The following is a 15,379-nucleotide window of genomic DNA, read 5'->3' on the forward strand; positions in this document are numbered from 1 at the left end:
GTAAGTGAAAGTTCAGACAGGAAGACCATCTCTTTATCTCAAAGCCACTTCTCTGTTTTCCAAATTTGACCGTGCTGTGACACACAGACGATTGGCCGAACGGCTGGAGTCGATTCAGCCAATCGCCGGTCGGCAATGGCACAGTCAAATTTAAATACACCGAGAAAAGGCAGAAACTGAGCCAAAAGTCCCTCTCAAACTCCAACTGTTTAAACTGTGCTGTGACACACAGACGATTGGCCGAACGGCTGGAGTTGATTCAGCCAATCGCCTGTGTGTCACAGCACAGTCATATTTAAATACACAGAGAAAAGGCAGAAACTGAGCCAAAAGTTCCTCTCAAACTCCAACTGTTTAATGAAAAACCGTAAGTGCTACAGCTACAAAAAGCACACCGTCGGCGAGAGGATGGGATGCGGATCACAAAGGTGTGAATTTCATTTCTGTGGGGTGAAAAATGAGGCCAGAGCCACGATGGACATAACTGGAAGGGTCTGCTTTCTTCCAGAAATTTTGGCTCTCCCTTAACATGGGAGCGAATGGGGCAGGTGGTCGGACTTGTTGTCGTTTCAGACCGCCTGCAGCCAAAACCCTAAATCCGTTTTCTTCAGCGGTCGCACCTCTGCGACCGGAACAGCTTTTCCTACAATTTGGTGTACAATTTGTGTATGTAGAGTGAACGATGCGGCCGCACCAGCGAGTTTAAGAGAAAATTTCTTGATGATTTCAGAGGTGCTGTGCACTCTAGCGATGACATCACCCACTCTAAGTTGCAACATTCCACGCAATACACACCCATTATAAATTCTGAGAAGGGCTGAAAATTTCATGATTTTTAAACAGCTGGTGTAGAAAAACTAAAAGAGATATGGAAAATACGAATCGGTCACTGAAAGTCGACGGCGATGTCGACGTTTCAGAGTTGGAATGGAGTTTCTAGGTGAATGTATGAGTTGGTGAAGTGTGGGTGAAGATGAGTGAGTTTGAAGGATTTTCTCATCCACTTCCATTATAACCAAGTTTCAGAAAACATTGAATATTTTGGAAAGTTTGAATGGTATTGAAAAGTTGAATCACATGTAAAAAGTCAAGGAATTGCTGAACATTTTCCAGTTTGAATGGAGTTTCTAGCTGAAAGTATGAATCGGTAGTTACCGTTTGAAAAAAGGTGATTTTTGAAGATTCCCTCATTCATTTTCAATGGGAAAACGGTTTGGGAAAAAACGGGAATATCTGGGAATGGCTGGTGGCGCCCCCTATGTGCCGATCTCAAAGTCTTTTTTAGGGTGTGCTTCCAAGTCTCATTGTGGACCTACCCACCGAGATTGGTGACGATAGGTCAAAGGGTGTGGGAGTTACGGCCAATCGATTCTAAGCTCCGCCCACAGCAAAGATTCATCGGTCCGTGGCGGCCGTGTTTTTTGACCAATCTGGCCCATTTGTAATAGAAATGTGTCTCGTCATCCCCCAAAGCCGTGTACCAAATTTGGTGTTGATGGAGTCAAAACTGTAAAAGTTTATTCATTTTACTGTTTTTAACATTATTGAAATTAGCAAAAATTCTGTAAGGGCGGCGTTCATGGTGCAAGAGGCTTTTTTGTAGAGGATCATCGGGAGGACGTGTGTGTAAAATTTCAAGTCAATAGCACTTGCGGTGCGGCGGGCAGAGCCTTTCAAACTTAAACTCTATGTTATAGCGCCCCCATGAGGCCGATTGGGACCAATTTTTTTGAGCAATATTTGGATGTCATTTATAGTCCATGTACCAAGTTTCATGTCCCTAGGTCCTTCCAGCTGGTCATAAATTAATAATGACGAATAGGCCACGCCCACTCGCACCTATCAACATGGCACTCAAGATATTAGTTAATAGCCACCCCTAGAGCATGCATACCAAATTTGGTGAAATTCCATCCAACGGTCTTTGAGATACAGATGTGTGGCTTTATAGCGCCCCCTATAGGCTGAGCTCAAAATGCTTTGGTAGGCAGCTGCCCAGTCTCATTTTGGACCTATCAACCAAGTTTGGTGATGATAGGTCAAAGGGTGTGGGAGTTATGGCCAATCAATTCTAAGCTCCGCCCACAGCGAAGATTCATTGGTCCGTGGCGGCCGTGTTTTTTGATCAATCTGGCTCATTTGTAATAGAAGTGTGTCTCGTCATCCCCCAAAGCTCTGTACCAAATTTGGTGTTGGTGGAGTCAAAATTGTAAAAGTTTATGTCATTTTACTGTTTTTCAAATTATGCAAATTAGCAAAAAATCTAGTATGACGGACCTTAATGGTCCTAGAGGCTTTTTTGTAGAGGACATTGAGCTGGACCTGTGTGTCAAATTTCAAGTCAATCAGACTTATGGTGTGAGGGGCGTGGCCTCCCCAAAAAGTCATTTTTAAGCCTTAATTACAGCGCCACCATGTGGCCGACTGGGCTCATATTTTAATAAAAGTTGATGCACATCATTTCCAATCAGTGGGCCAAGTTTCAGGTTTCTGGCTCATTCCAGCTCACGGGAATTTTAGCTCAAGCGGCAGACAACAAAAAATAATAATAAATATAGCCGCAAGCGGCAATTTGCGGGTTCTAACCTGTTCCGCCCCAAACCAGCCACCGTGACCCTCACCACCCACCGTGACCCTCATCTGCCGTAGCGCAAGACGTTCCCCACCCTGTCCCCGAAACCTCCAAGCGACACATACTCTTTCCAAGTCACACGTTTCTTGAAATCGGGTTTTCAGCCAGCCTACACGCTAATGACATTTGTGGTATACTTTCACACAGAGACTCCATTTGAACATCAAAACATACATTGAAATTGTACCTATCGATGTGTATTTCAAAGTTTCAATAGGTATTTTAATGTTTAAGCAATCACAGTTCCACGATCATGATCATTTTGGGAGAAATGTGGAGATAATAATGGTTGTGTATGGGAGAGGCTGTAAAATATTCTGTAAGGCTTAAGACACAGATGTGAGTGTACTATTATGATTTTACCTAAATGAAGGTAAGTGAAAGTTCAGACAGGAAGACCATCTCTTTATCTCAAAGCCACTTCTCTGTTTTCCAAATTTGACCGTGCTGTGACACACAGACGATTGGCCGAACGGCTGGCGTCAATTCAGCCAATCGCCGTTTGGCAATGGCACAGTCACATTTAAATACACCGAGAAAAGGCAGAAACTGAGCCAAAAGTTCCTCTCAAACTCCAACTACTGTGCTGTGACACACAGACGATTGGCCGAACGGCTGGAGTTGATTCAGCCAATCGCCGGTCGGCAATGGCACAGTCATATTTAAATACACCAAGAAAAGGCAGAAACTGAGCAAAAACTTCCTCTCAAACTCCAACTGTTTAATGAAAAACCGTAAGTGCTACAGCTACAAAAAGCACACCGTCGGTGAGAGGACGGGATGCGGATCACAAAGGTGTAAATTTCATTTCTGTGGTGTGAAAAATGAGGCCAGAGACACGATGGACATAACTGGAAGGGTCTGCTTTCTTCCAGAAATTTTGGCTCTCCCTTAACATGGGAGCGAATGGGGCAGGTGGTCGGACTTGTTGTCGTTTCAGACCGCCTGCAGCCAAAACCCTAAATCTGTTTTCTTCAGCGGTCGCACCTCTGCGACCGGAACAGTTTTTCCTACAATTTGGTGTACAATTTGTGTATGTAGAGTGAACGATGCGGCCGCACCGGCGAGTTTAAGAGAAAATTTCTTGGTGATTTCAGAGGTGCTGTGCACTCTAGCGATGACATCACCCACTCTAAGTTGCAACATTCCACGCAATACACACCCATTATAAATTCTGAGAAGGGCTGAAAATTTCATGATTTTTAAACAGCTGCTGTAGAAAAACTAAAAGAGATATGGAAAATACGAATCGGTCACTGAAAGTCGACCGCGATGTCAACGTTTCAGAGTTGGAATGGAGTTTCTATGTGAATGTATGAGGTGGTGACGTGTGGGTGAAGATGAGTGAGTTTGAAGGATTTTCTCATAGACTTCCATTATAACCAAGTTTCAGAAAACACTGAATATTTTGGAAAGTTTGAATGGTATTGAAAAGTTGAATCACATGTGAAAAGTCAAGGAATTGCTGAACATTTTCCAGTTTGAATGGAGTTTCTAGCTGAAAGTATGAATCAGTAGTTACCGTTTGAAAAAAGGTGAAGTTTTGTGATCTTTGAAGATTCCCTCATTCATTTTCAATGGGAAACCGGTTTGGGAAAAAACGGGAGGATCTGGGAATGGCGGTGGCGCCCCCTATGTGCCAATCTCAAAATCTTTTTTAGGGTGTGCTTCCAAGTCTCATTGTGGACCTACCCACCAAGATTGGTGATGATAGGTCAAAGGGTGTGGGAGTAATGGCCAATCGATTCTAAGCTCCGCCCACAGCGAAGATTCATCGGTCCGTGGCGGCCGTGTTTTTTGACCAATCTGGCTCATTTGTAATAGAAATGTGTCTGGTCATCCCCCAAAGCCGTGTACCAAATTTGGTGTCGATGGAGTCAAAACTGTAAAAGTTTATGTCATTTTACTGTTTTTAACATTATTAAAATTAGCAAAAATTCTGTAAGGGCGGCGTTCATGGTGCAAGAGGCTTTTTTGTAGAGGATAATCGGGAGGACGTGTGTGTAAAATTTCAAGTCAATAGCACTTGCGGTGCGGCGGGCAGAGCCTTTCAAACTTAAACTCTATGTTATAGCGCCCCCATGAGGCCGATTGGGACCAATTTTTTTGAGCAATATTTGGATGTCATTTATAGTCCATGTACCAAGTTTCATGTCCCTAGGTCCTTCCGAACGGTTAATGACGAATAGGCCACGCCCACTTGCACCTGTCAACATGGCACTCATGATATTGGTTAATAGCCACCCCTAGAGCATGCATACCAAATTTGGTGAAATTCCATCCAACGGTCTTTGAGATACAGATGTGTGGCATTTATAGCGCCCCCTATAGGCTGAGCTCAAAATGCTTTGGTAGGCAGCTGCCAAGTCTCATTGTGGACCTATCCACCGAGTTTGGTGATGATAGGTCAAAGGGTGTGGGAGTTATGGCCAATCAATTCTAAGCTCCGCCCACAGCGAAGATTCATTGGTCCGTGGCGGCCGTGTTTTTTGATCAATCTGGCTCATTTGTAATAGAAATGTGTCTCGTCATCCCCTAAAGCTCTGTACCAAATTTGGTGTTGATGGAGTCAAAATTGTAAAAGTTTATGTCATTTTACTGTTTTTCAAATTATGCAAATTAGCAAAAAACGTAGTATGACGGACCTTCATGGTCCTAGAGGCTTTTTTGTAGAGGACATTGAGCTGGACCTGTGTGTCAAATTTCAAGTCAATCAGACTTATGGTGTGAGGGGCGTGGCCTCCCCAAAAAGTCATTTTTAAGCCTTAATTACAGCACCACCATGTGGCCGACTGGGCTCATATTTTAATAAAAGTTGATGCACATCATTTCCAATCAATGGGCCAAGTTTCAGGTTTCTGGCTCATTCCAGCTCACGGGAATTTGAGCTCAAGCGGCAGACAACAAAAAATAATAATAATAATAAACCGGTACAATCTTAGAAGGGTTCTACCCCTTCGGGGTTAGAACCCTAATAATAATAAACCGGTACAATCTTAGAAGGGTTCTACCCCTTCGGGGTTAGAACCCTAATAATAAACCGGTACAATCTTAGAAGGGTTCTACCCCTTCGGGGTTAGAACCCTAAATATAGCCGCAAGCGGCAATTTGCGGGTTCTAACCTGTTCCGCCCCAAACCAGCCACCGTGACCCCCACCACCCAGCGTGACCCTCATCTGCCGTAGCGCAAGACGTTCCCCACCCTGTCCCCGAAAGCTCCAAGCGACACATACTCTTTCCAAGTCACACATTTCTTGAAATGGGGTTTTCAGCCAGCCTGCACGCTAATGACATTTGTGGTATACTTTCACACAGAGACTCCATTTGAACATCAAAACATACATTGAAATTGTACCTATTGATGTGTATTTCAAAGTTTCAATAGGTATTTTAATGTTTAAGCAATCACAGTTCCACGATCATGATCATTTTGGGAGAAATGTGGAGATAATAATGGTTGTGTACGGGAGAGGCTGTAAAATATTCTGTAAGGCTTAAGACACAGATGTGAGTGTACTATTATGATTTTACCTAAATGAAGGTAAGTGAAAGTTCAGACAGGAAGACCATCTCTTTATCTCAAAGCCACTTCTCTGTTTTCCAAATTTGACCGTGCTGTGACACACAGACGATTGGCCGAACGGCTGGAGTCGATTCAGCCAATCGCCGTTTGGCAATGGCACAGTCACATTTAAATACACCGAGAAAAGGCAGAAACTGAGCCAAAAGTTCCTCTCAAACTCCAACTACTGTGCTGTGACACACAGACGATTGGCCGAACGGCTGGAGTTGATTCAGCCACTCACCGGTCGGCAATGGCACAGTCATATTTAAATACACCGAGAAAAGGCAGAAACTGAGCAAAAACTTCCTCTCAAACTCCAACTGTTTAATGAAAAACCGTAAGTGCTACAGCTACAAAAAGCACACCGTCGGTGAGAGGACGGGATGCGGATCACAAAGGTGTAAATTTCATTTCTGTGGTGTGAAAAATGAGGCCAGAGACACGATGGACATAACTGGAAGGGTCTGCTTTCTTCCAGAAATTTTAGCTCTCCCTTAACATGGGAGCGAATGGGGCAGGTGGTCGGACTTGTTGTCGTTTCAGACCGCCTGCAGCCAAAACCCTAAATCTGTTTTCTTCAGCGGTCGCACCTCTGCGACCGGAACAGTTTTTCCTACAATTTGGTGTACAATTTGTGTATGTAGAGTGAACGATGCGGCCGCACCGGCGAGTTTAAGAGAAAATTTCTTGGTGATTTCAGAGGTGCTGTGCACTCTAGCGATGACATCACCCACTCTAAGTTGCAACATTCCACGCAATACACACCCATTATAAATTCTGAGAAGGGCTGAAAATTTCATGATTTTTAAACAGCTGGTGTAGAAAAACTAAAAGAGATATGGAAAAAATGAATCGGTCACTGAAAGTCGACGGCAATGTCAACGTTTCAGAGTTGGAATGGAGTTTCTATGTGAATGTATGAGTTGGTGAAGTGTGGGTGAAGATGAGTGAGTTTGAAGGATTTTCTCATCCACTTCCATTATAACCAAGTTTCAGAAAACACTGAATATTTTGGAAAGTTTGAATGGTATTGAAAAGTTGAATCACATGTAAAAAGTCAAGGAATTGCTGAACATTTTCCAGTTTGAATGGAGTTTCTAGCTGAAAGTATGAATCGGTAGTTACCGTTTGAAAAAAGGTGAAATGTTGTGATTTTTGAAGATCCCCTCATTCATTTTCAATGGGAAAAACGGTTTGGGAAAAAACGGGAAAATCTGGGAATGGTGGTGGCGCCCCCTATAGGCTGAGCTCAAAATCTTTTTTAGGGTGTGCTTCCAAGTCTCATTGTGGACCTACCCACCAAGATTGGTGACGATAGGTCAAAGGGTGTTGGAGTTATGGCCGATCGATTCTAAGCTCCGCCCACAGCGAAGATTCATCGGTCCGTGGCGGCCGCGTTTTTTGACCAATCTGGCTCATTTATAATAGAAATGCGTCTCGTCATCCCCCAAAGCCGTGTACCAAATTTGGTGTTGATGGAGTCAAAACTGTAAAAGTTTATTCATTTTACTGTTTTTAACATTATTGAAATTAGCAAAAATTCTGTAAGGGCGGCACTCATGGTGCAAGAGGCTTTTTTGTAGAGGATAATCAGGAGGACATGTGTATAAAATTTCAAGTCAATAGCACTTGTGGTGCGGCGGGCAGAGCCTTTCAAACTTAAACTCTATGTTATAGCGCCCCCATGAGGCCGATTGGGACCAATTTTTTTGAGCAATATTTGGATGTCATTTATAGTCCATGTACCAAGTTTCATGTCCCTAGGTCCTTCCGGACGGTTAATGACGTATAGGCCACGCCCACTTGCACCTATCAACATGGCACTCAAGATATTAGTTAATAGCCACCCCTAGAGCATGCATACCAAATTTGGTGAAATTCCGTCCAACGGTCTTTGAGATACAGATGTGTGGCTTTATAGCGCCCCCTATAGGCTGAGCTCAAAATGCTTTGGTAGGCAGCTGCCAAGTCTCATTGTGGACCTATCCACCGAGTTTGGTGACGATAGGTCAAAGGGTGTGGGAGTTATGGCCAATCAATTCTAAGCTCCGCCCACAGCGAAGATTCATTGGTCCATGGCGGCCGTGTTTTTTGGTCAATCTGGCTCATTTGTAATAGAAATGTGTCTGGTCACCCCCCAAAGCTCTGTACCAAATTTGGTGTTGATGGAGTCAAAATTGTAAAAGTTTATGTCATTTTACTGTTTTTCAAATTATGCAAATTAGCAAAAAATCTAGTATGACGGACCTTCATGGTCCTAGAGGCTTTTTTTTAGAGGACATTGAGCTGGACCTGTGTGTCAAATTTCAAGTCAATCAGACTTATGGTGTGAGGGGCGTGGCCTCCCCAAAAAGTCATTTTTAAGCCTTAATTACAGCGCCACCATGTGGCCGACTGGGCTCATATTTTAATAAAAGTTGATGCACATCATTTCCAATCATTGGGCCAATTTTCAGTTTTCTGGCTCATTCCAGCTCACGGGAATTTTAGCTCAAGCGGCAGACAACAAAAAATAATAATAATAATAATAAATATAGCCGCAAGCGGCAATTTGCGGGTTCTAACCTGTTCCGCCCCAAACCAGCCACCGTGACCCCCACCACCCAGCGCGACCCTCATCTGCCGTAGCGCAAGACGTTCCCCACCCTGTCCCCGAAAGCTCCAAGCGACACATACTCTTTCCAAGTCACACATTTCTTGAAATGGGCTTTTCAGCCAGCCTGCACGCTAATGACATTTGTGGTATACTTTCACACAGAGACTCCATTTGAACATCAAAACATACATTGAAATTGTACCTATCGATGTGTATTTCAAAGTTTCAATAGGTATTTTAATGTTTAAGCAATCACAGTTCCACGATCATGATCATTTTGGGAGAAATGTGGAGATAATATGGGAGAGGCTGTAAAATATTCTGTAAGGCTAAAGACACAGATGTGAGTGTACTATTATGATTTGACCTAAATGAAGGTAAGTGAAAGTTCAGACAGGAAGACCATCTCTTTATCTCAAAGCCACTTCTCTGTTTTCCAAATTTGACCGTGCTGTGACACACAGACGATTGGCCGAACGGCTGGAGTCGATTCAGCCAATCGCCGGTCGGCAATGGCACAGTCAAATTTAAATACACCGAGAAAAGGCAGAAACTGAGCCAAAAGTCCCTCTCAAACTCCAACTGTTTAAACTGTGCTGTGACACACAGACGATTGGCCGAACGGCTGGAGTTGATTCAGCCAATCGCCTGTGTGTCACAGCACAGTCATATTTAAATACACAGAGAAAAGGCAGAAACTGAGCCAAAAGTTCCTCTCAAACTCCAACTGTTTAATGAAAAACCGTAAGTGCTACAGCTACAAAAAGCACACCGTCGGCGAGAGGATGGGATGCGGATCACAAAGGTGTGAATTTCATTTCTGTGGGGTGAAAAATGAGGCCAGAGCCACGATGGACATAACTGGAAGGGTCTGCTTTCTTCCAGAAATTTTGGCTCTCCCTTAACATGGGAGCGAATGGGGCAGGTGGTCGGACTTGTTGTCGTTTCAGACCGCCTGCAGCCAAAACCCTAAATCCGTTTTCTTCAGCGGTCGCACCTCTGCGACCGGAACAGCTTTTCCTACAATTTGGTGTACAATTTGTGTATGTAGAGTGAACGATGCGGCCGCACCAGCGAGTTTAAGAGAAAATTTCTTGATGATTTCAGAGGTGCTGTGCACTCTAGCGATGACATCACCCACTCTAAGTTGCAACATTCCACGCAATACACACCCATTATAAATTCTGAGAAGGGCTGAAAATTTCATGATTTTTAAACAGCTGGTGTAGAAAAACTAAAAGAGATATGGAAAATACGAATCGGTCACTGAAAGTCGACGGCGATGTCGACGTTTCAGAGTTGGAATGGAGTTTCTAGGTGAATGTATGAGTTGGTGAAGTGTGGGTGAAGATGAGTGAGTTTGAAGGATTTTCTCATCCACTTCCATTATAACCAAGTTTCAGAAAACATTGAATATTTTGGAAAGTTTGAATGGTATTGAAAAGTTGAATCACATGTAAAAAGTCAAGGAATTGCTGAACATTTTCCAGTTTGAATGGAGTTTCTAGCTGAAAGTATGAATCGGTAGTTACCGTTTGAAAAAAGGTGATTTTTGAAGATTCCCTCATTCATTTTCAATGGGAAAACGGTTTGGGAAAAAACGGGAATATCTGGGAATGGCTGGTGGCGCCCCCTATGTGCCGATCTCAAAGTCTTTTTTAGGGTGTGCTTCCAAGTCTCATTGTGGACCTACCCACCGAGATTGGTGACGATAGGTCAAAGGGTGTGGGAGTTACGGCCAATCGATTCTAAGCTCTGCCCACAGCGAAGATTCATCGGTCCGTGGCGGCCGTGTTTTTTGACCAATCTGGCCCATTTGTAATAGAAATGTGTCTCGTCATCCCCCAAAGCCGTGTACCAAATTTGGTGTTGATGGAGTCAAAACTGTAAAAGTTTATTCATTTTACTGTTTTTAACATTATTGAAATTAGCAAAAATTCTGTAAGGGCGGCGTTCATGGTGCAAGAGGCTTTTTTGTAGAGGATCATCGGGAGGACGTGTGTGTAAAATTTCAAGTCAATAGCACTTGCGGTGCGGCGGGCAGAGCCTTTCAAACTTAAACTCTATGTTATAGCGCCCCCATGAGGCCGATTGGGACCAATTTTTTTGAGCAATATTTGGATGTCATTTATAGTCCATGTACCAAGTTTCATGTCCCTAGGTCCTTCCAGCTGGTCATAAATTAATAATGACGAATAGGCCACGCCCACTCGCACCTATCAACATGGCACTCAAGATATTAGTTAATAGCCACCCCTAGAGCATGCATACCAAATTTGGTGAAATTCCATCCAACGGTCTTTGAGATACAGATGTGTGGCTTTATAGCGCCCCCTATAGGCTGAGCTCAAAATGCTTTGGTAGGCAGCTGCCCAGTCTCATTTTGGACCTATCAACCAAGTTTGGTGATGATAGGTCAAAGGGTGTGGGAGTTATGGCCAATCAATTCTAAGCTCCGCCCACAGCGAAGATTCATTGGTCCGTGGCGGCCGTGTTTTTTGATCAATCTGGCTCATTTGTAATAGAAGTGTGTCTCGTCATCCCCCAAAGCTCTGTACCAAATTTGGTGTTGGTGGAGTCAAAATTGTAAAAGTTTATGTCATTTTACTGTTTTTCAAATTATGCAAATTAGCAAAAAATCTAGTATGACGGACCTTAATGGTCCTAGAGGCTTTTTTGTAGAGGACATTGAGCTGGACCTGTGTGTCAAATTTCAAGTCAATCAGACTTATGGTGTGAGGGGCGTGGCCTCCCCAAAAAGTCATTTTTAAGCCTTAATTACAGCGCCACCATGTGGCCGACTGGGCTCATATTTTAATAAAAGTTGATGCACATCATTTCCAATCAGTGGGCCAAGTTTCAGGTTTCTGGCTCATTCCAGCTCACGGGAATTTTAGCTCAAGCGGCAGACAACAAAAAATAATAATAATAATAAACCGGTACAATCTTAGAAGGGTTCTACCCCTTCGGGGTTAGAACCCTAATAATAAACCGGTACAATCTTAGAAGGGTTCTACCCCTTCGGGGTTAGAACCCTAATAAACCGGTACAATCTTAGAAGGGTTCTACCCCTTCGGGGTTAGAACCCTAAATATAGCCGCAAGCGGCAATTTGCGGGTTCTAACCTGTTCCGCCCCAAACCAGCCACCGTGACCCTCACCACCCAGCGTGACCCTCATCTGCCATAGCGCAAGACGTTCCCCACCCTGTCCCCGAAAGCTCCAAGCAACACATACTCTTTCCAAGTCACACATTTCTTGAAATCGGCTTTTCAGCCAGCCTGCACGCTAATGACATTTGTGGTATACTTTCACACAGAGACTCCATTTGAACATCAAAACATACACCTATTGATGTGTATTTCAAAGTTTCAATAGGTATTTTAATGTTTAAGCAATCACAGTTCCACGATCATGATCATTTTGGGAGAAATGTGGAGATAATAATGGTTGTGTATGGGAAAGGCTGTAAAATAAAGACACAGATGTGAGTGTACTATTATGATTTTACCTAAATGAAGGTAAGTGAAAGTTCAGACAGGAAGACCATCTCTTTACCATACCTCAAAGCCACTTCTCTGTTTTCCAAATTTGACTGTGCTGTGACACACAGACGATTGGCCGAACAGCTGCAGTCGATTCAGCCAATCGCCGGTCGGCAATGGCACAGTCAAATTCAAGAAAAGGCAGAAACTGAGCCAAAAGTTCCTCTGTGCTGTGACACACAGACGATTGGCCGAACGGCTGGAGTCGATTCAGCCAATCACTGGTCGGCAATGGCACAGTCATATTTAAATACACTGAGAAAAGGCAGAAACTGAGCCAAAAGTTCCTCTCAAACTCCAACTGTTTAATGAAAAACCGTAAGTGCTACAGCTACAAAAAGCACACCGTCGGCGAGAGGACGGGATGCGGATCGCAAAGGTGTAAATTTCATTTCTGTGGTGTGAAAAATGAGGCCAGAGCCACGATGGACATAACTGGAAGGGTCTGCTTTCTTCCAGAAATTTGGGCTCTCCCTTAACATGGGAGCGAATGGGGCAGGCGGTCGGACTTGTTGTCGTTTCAGACCACCTGCAGCCAAAACCCTAAATCCGTTTTCTTCAGCGGTCGCACCTCTGCGACCGGAACGGCTTTTCCTACAATTTGGTGTACAATTTGTGTATGTAGAGTGAACGATGTGGCCGCACCGGCGAGTTTAAGAGAAAATTTCTTGATGATTTCACAGGTGCTGTGCACTCTAGCGATGACATCACCCACTCTAAGTCGCAACATTCCACGCAATACACACCCATTATAAATTCTGAGAATGGCTGAAAATTTCATGATTTTTAAACAGCTGGTGTAGAAAAACTAAAAGAGATATGGAAAATACGAATCGGTCACTGAAAGTCGACGGCAATGTCAACGTTTCAGAGTTGGAATGGAGTTTCTACGTGAATGTATGAGTTGGTGAAGTGTGGGTGAAGATGAGTGAGTTTGAAGGATTTTCTCATAGACTTCCATTATAACCAAGTTTCAGAAAACACTGAATATTTTGGAAAGTTTGAATGGTATTGAAAAGTTGAATCATATGTAAAAAGTCAAGGAATTGCTGAACATTTTCCAGTTTGAATGGAGTTTCTAGCTGAAAGTATGAATCGGTAGTTACCGTTTGAAAAAAGGTGATTTTTGAAGATTCCCTCATTCATTTTCAATGGGAAAACGGTTTGGGAAAAAACGGGAATATTTGGGAATGGCGGTGGGGCCCCCTACGCGTCAATCTCAAAATCTTTTTTTAGGGTGTGCTTCCAAGTCTCATTGCCGACCTACCCACCGAGACTGGTGACGATAGGTCAAAGGGTGTGGGAGTTATGGCCAATCAATTCTAAGCTCCGCCCACAGCGAAGATTCATCGGTCCGTGGCGGCTGTGTTTTTTGACCAATCTGGCTCATTTGTAATAGAAATGTGTCACCTCATCCCCCAAAGCCGTGTACCAAATTTGGTGTCGATGGAGTCAAAACTGTAAAAGTTTATGTCATTTTACTGTTTTTAACATTATTAAAATTAGCAAAAATTCTGTAAGGGCGGCGTTCATGGTGCAAGAGGCTTTTTTGTAGAGGATAATTGGGAGGACGTGTGTGTAAAATTTCAAGTCAATAGCACTTGCGGTGCGGCGGGCAGAGCCTTTCAAACTTAAATTCTATGTTATAGCGCCCCCATGAGGCCGATTGCGACCAAATTTTTTGAGCAATATTTGGATGTCATTTATAGTCCATGTACCAAGTTTCATGTCCCTAGGTCCTTCCGGACGGTTAATGACGTATAGGCCACGCCCACTTGCACCTATCAACATGGCACTCAAGATATTAGTTAATAGCCACCCCTAGAGCATGCATACCAAATTTGGTGAAATTCCGTCCAACGGTCTTTGAGATACAGATGTGTGGCTTTATAGCGCCCCCTATAGGCTGAGCTCAAAATGCTTTGGTAGGCAGCTGCCCAGTCTCATTGTGGACCTATCTAACAAGTTTGGTGATGATAGGTCAAAGGGTGTGGGAGTTATGGCCAATCAATTCTAAGCTCCGCCCACAGCGAAGATTCATTGGTCCATGGCGGCCGTGTTTTTTGGTCAATCTGGCTCATTTGTAATAGAAATGTGTCTGGTCACCCCCCAAAGCTCTGTACCAAATTTGGTGTTGATGGAGTCAAAATTGTAAAAGTTTATGTCATTTTACTGTTTTTCAAATTATGCAAATTAGCAAAAAATCTAGTATGACGGACCTTCATGGTCCTAGAGGCTTTTTTTTAGAGGACATTGAGCTGGACCTGTGTGTCAAATTTCAAGTCAATCACACTTATGGTGTGAGGGGCGTGGCCTCCCCAAAAAGTCATTTTTAAGCCTTAATTACAGCGCCACCATGTGGCCGACTGGGCTCATATTTTAATAAAAGTTGATGCACATCATTTCCAATCATTGGGCCAATTTTCAGTTTTCTGGCTCATTCCAGCTCACGGGAATTTTAGCTCAAGCGGCAGACAACAAAAAATAATAAATATAGCCGCAAGCGGCAATTTGCGGGTTCTAACCTGTTCCGCCCCAAAACCAGCCACCGTGACCCCCACCACCCAGCGCGACCCTCATCTGCCGTAGCGCAAGACGTTCCCCACCCTGTCCCCGAAAGCTCCAAGCGACACATACTCTTTCCAAGTCACACATTTCTTGTAATCGGCTTTTCAGCCAGCCTACACGCTAATGACATTTGTGGTATACTTTCACACAGAGACTCCATTTGAACATCAAAACATACATTGAAATTGTACCTATCGATGTGTATTTCAAAGTTTCAATAGGTATTTTAATGTTTAAGCAATCACAGTTACACGATCATGATCATTTTGGGAGAAATGTGGAGATAATATGGGAGAGGCTGTAAAAGATTCTGTAAGGCTAAAGACACAGATGTGAGTGTACTATTATGATTTGACCTAAATGAAGGTAAGTGAAAGTTCAGACAGGAAGACCATCTCTTTACTTAAGTATACCTCAAAGCCACTTCTCTGTTTTCCAAATTTGACCGTGCTGTGACACACAGACGATTGGCTG

This window comes from Lutjanus erythropterus, unplaced genomic scaffold (assembly GCF_056507025.1).
Source record: "Lutjanus erythropterus isolate fLutEry1 unplaced genomic scaffold, fLutEry1.hap2 Scaffold_194, whole genome shotgun sequence".
In the NCBI taxonomy this organism is placed as follows: domain Eukaryota; kingdom Metazoa; phylum Chordata; class Actinopteri; order Lutjaniformes; family Lutjanidae; genus Lutjanus; species Lutjanus erythropterus.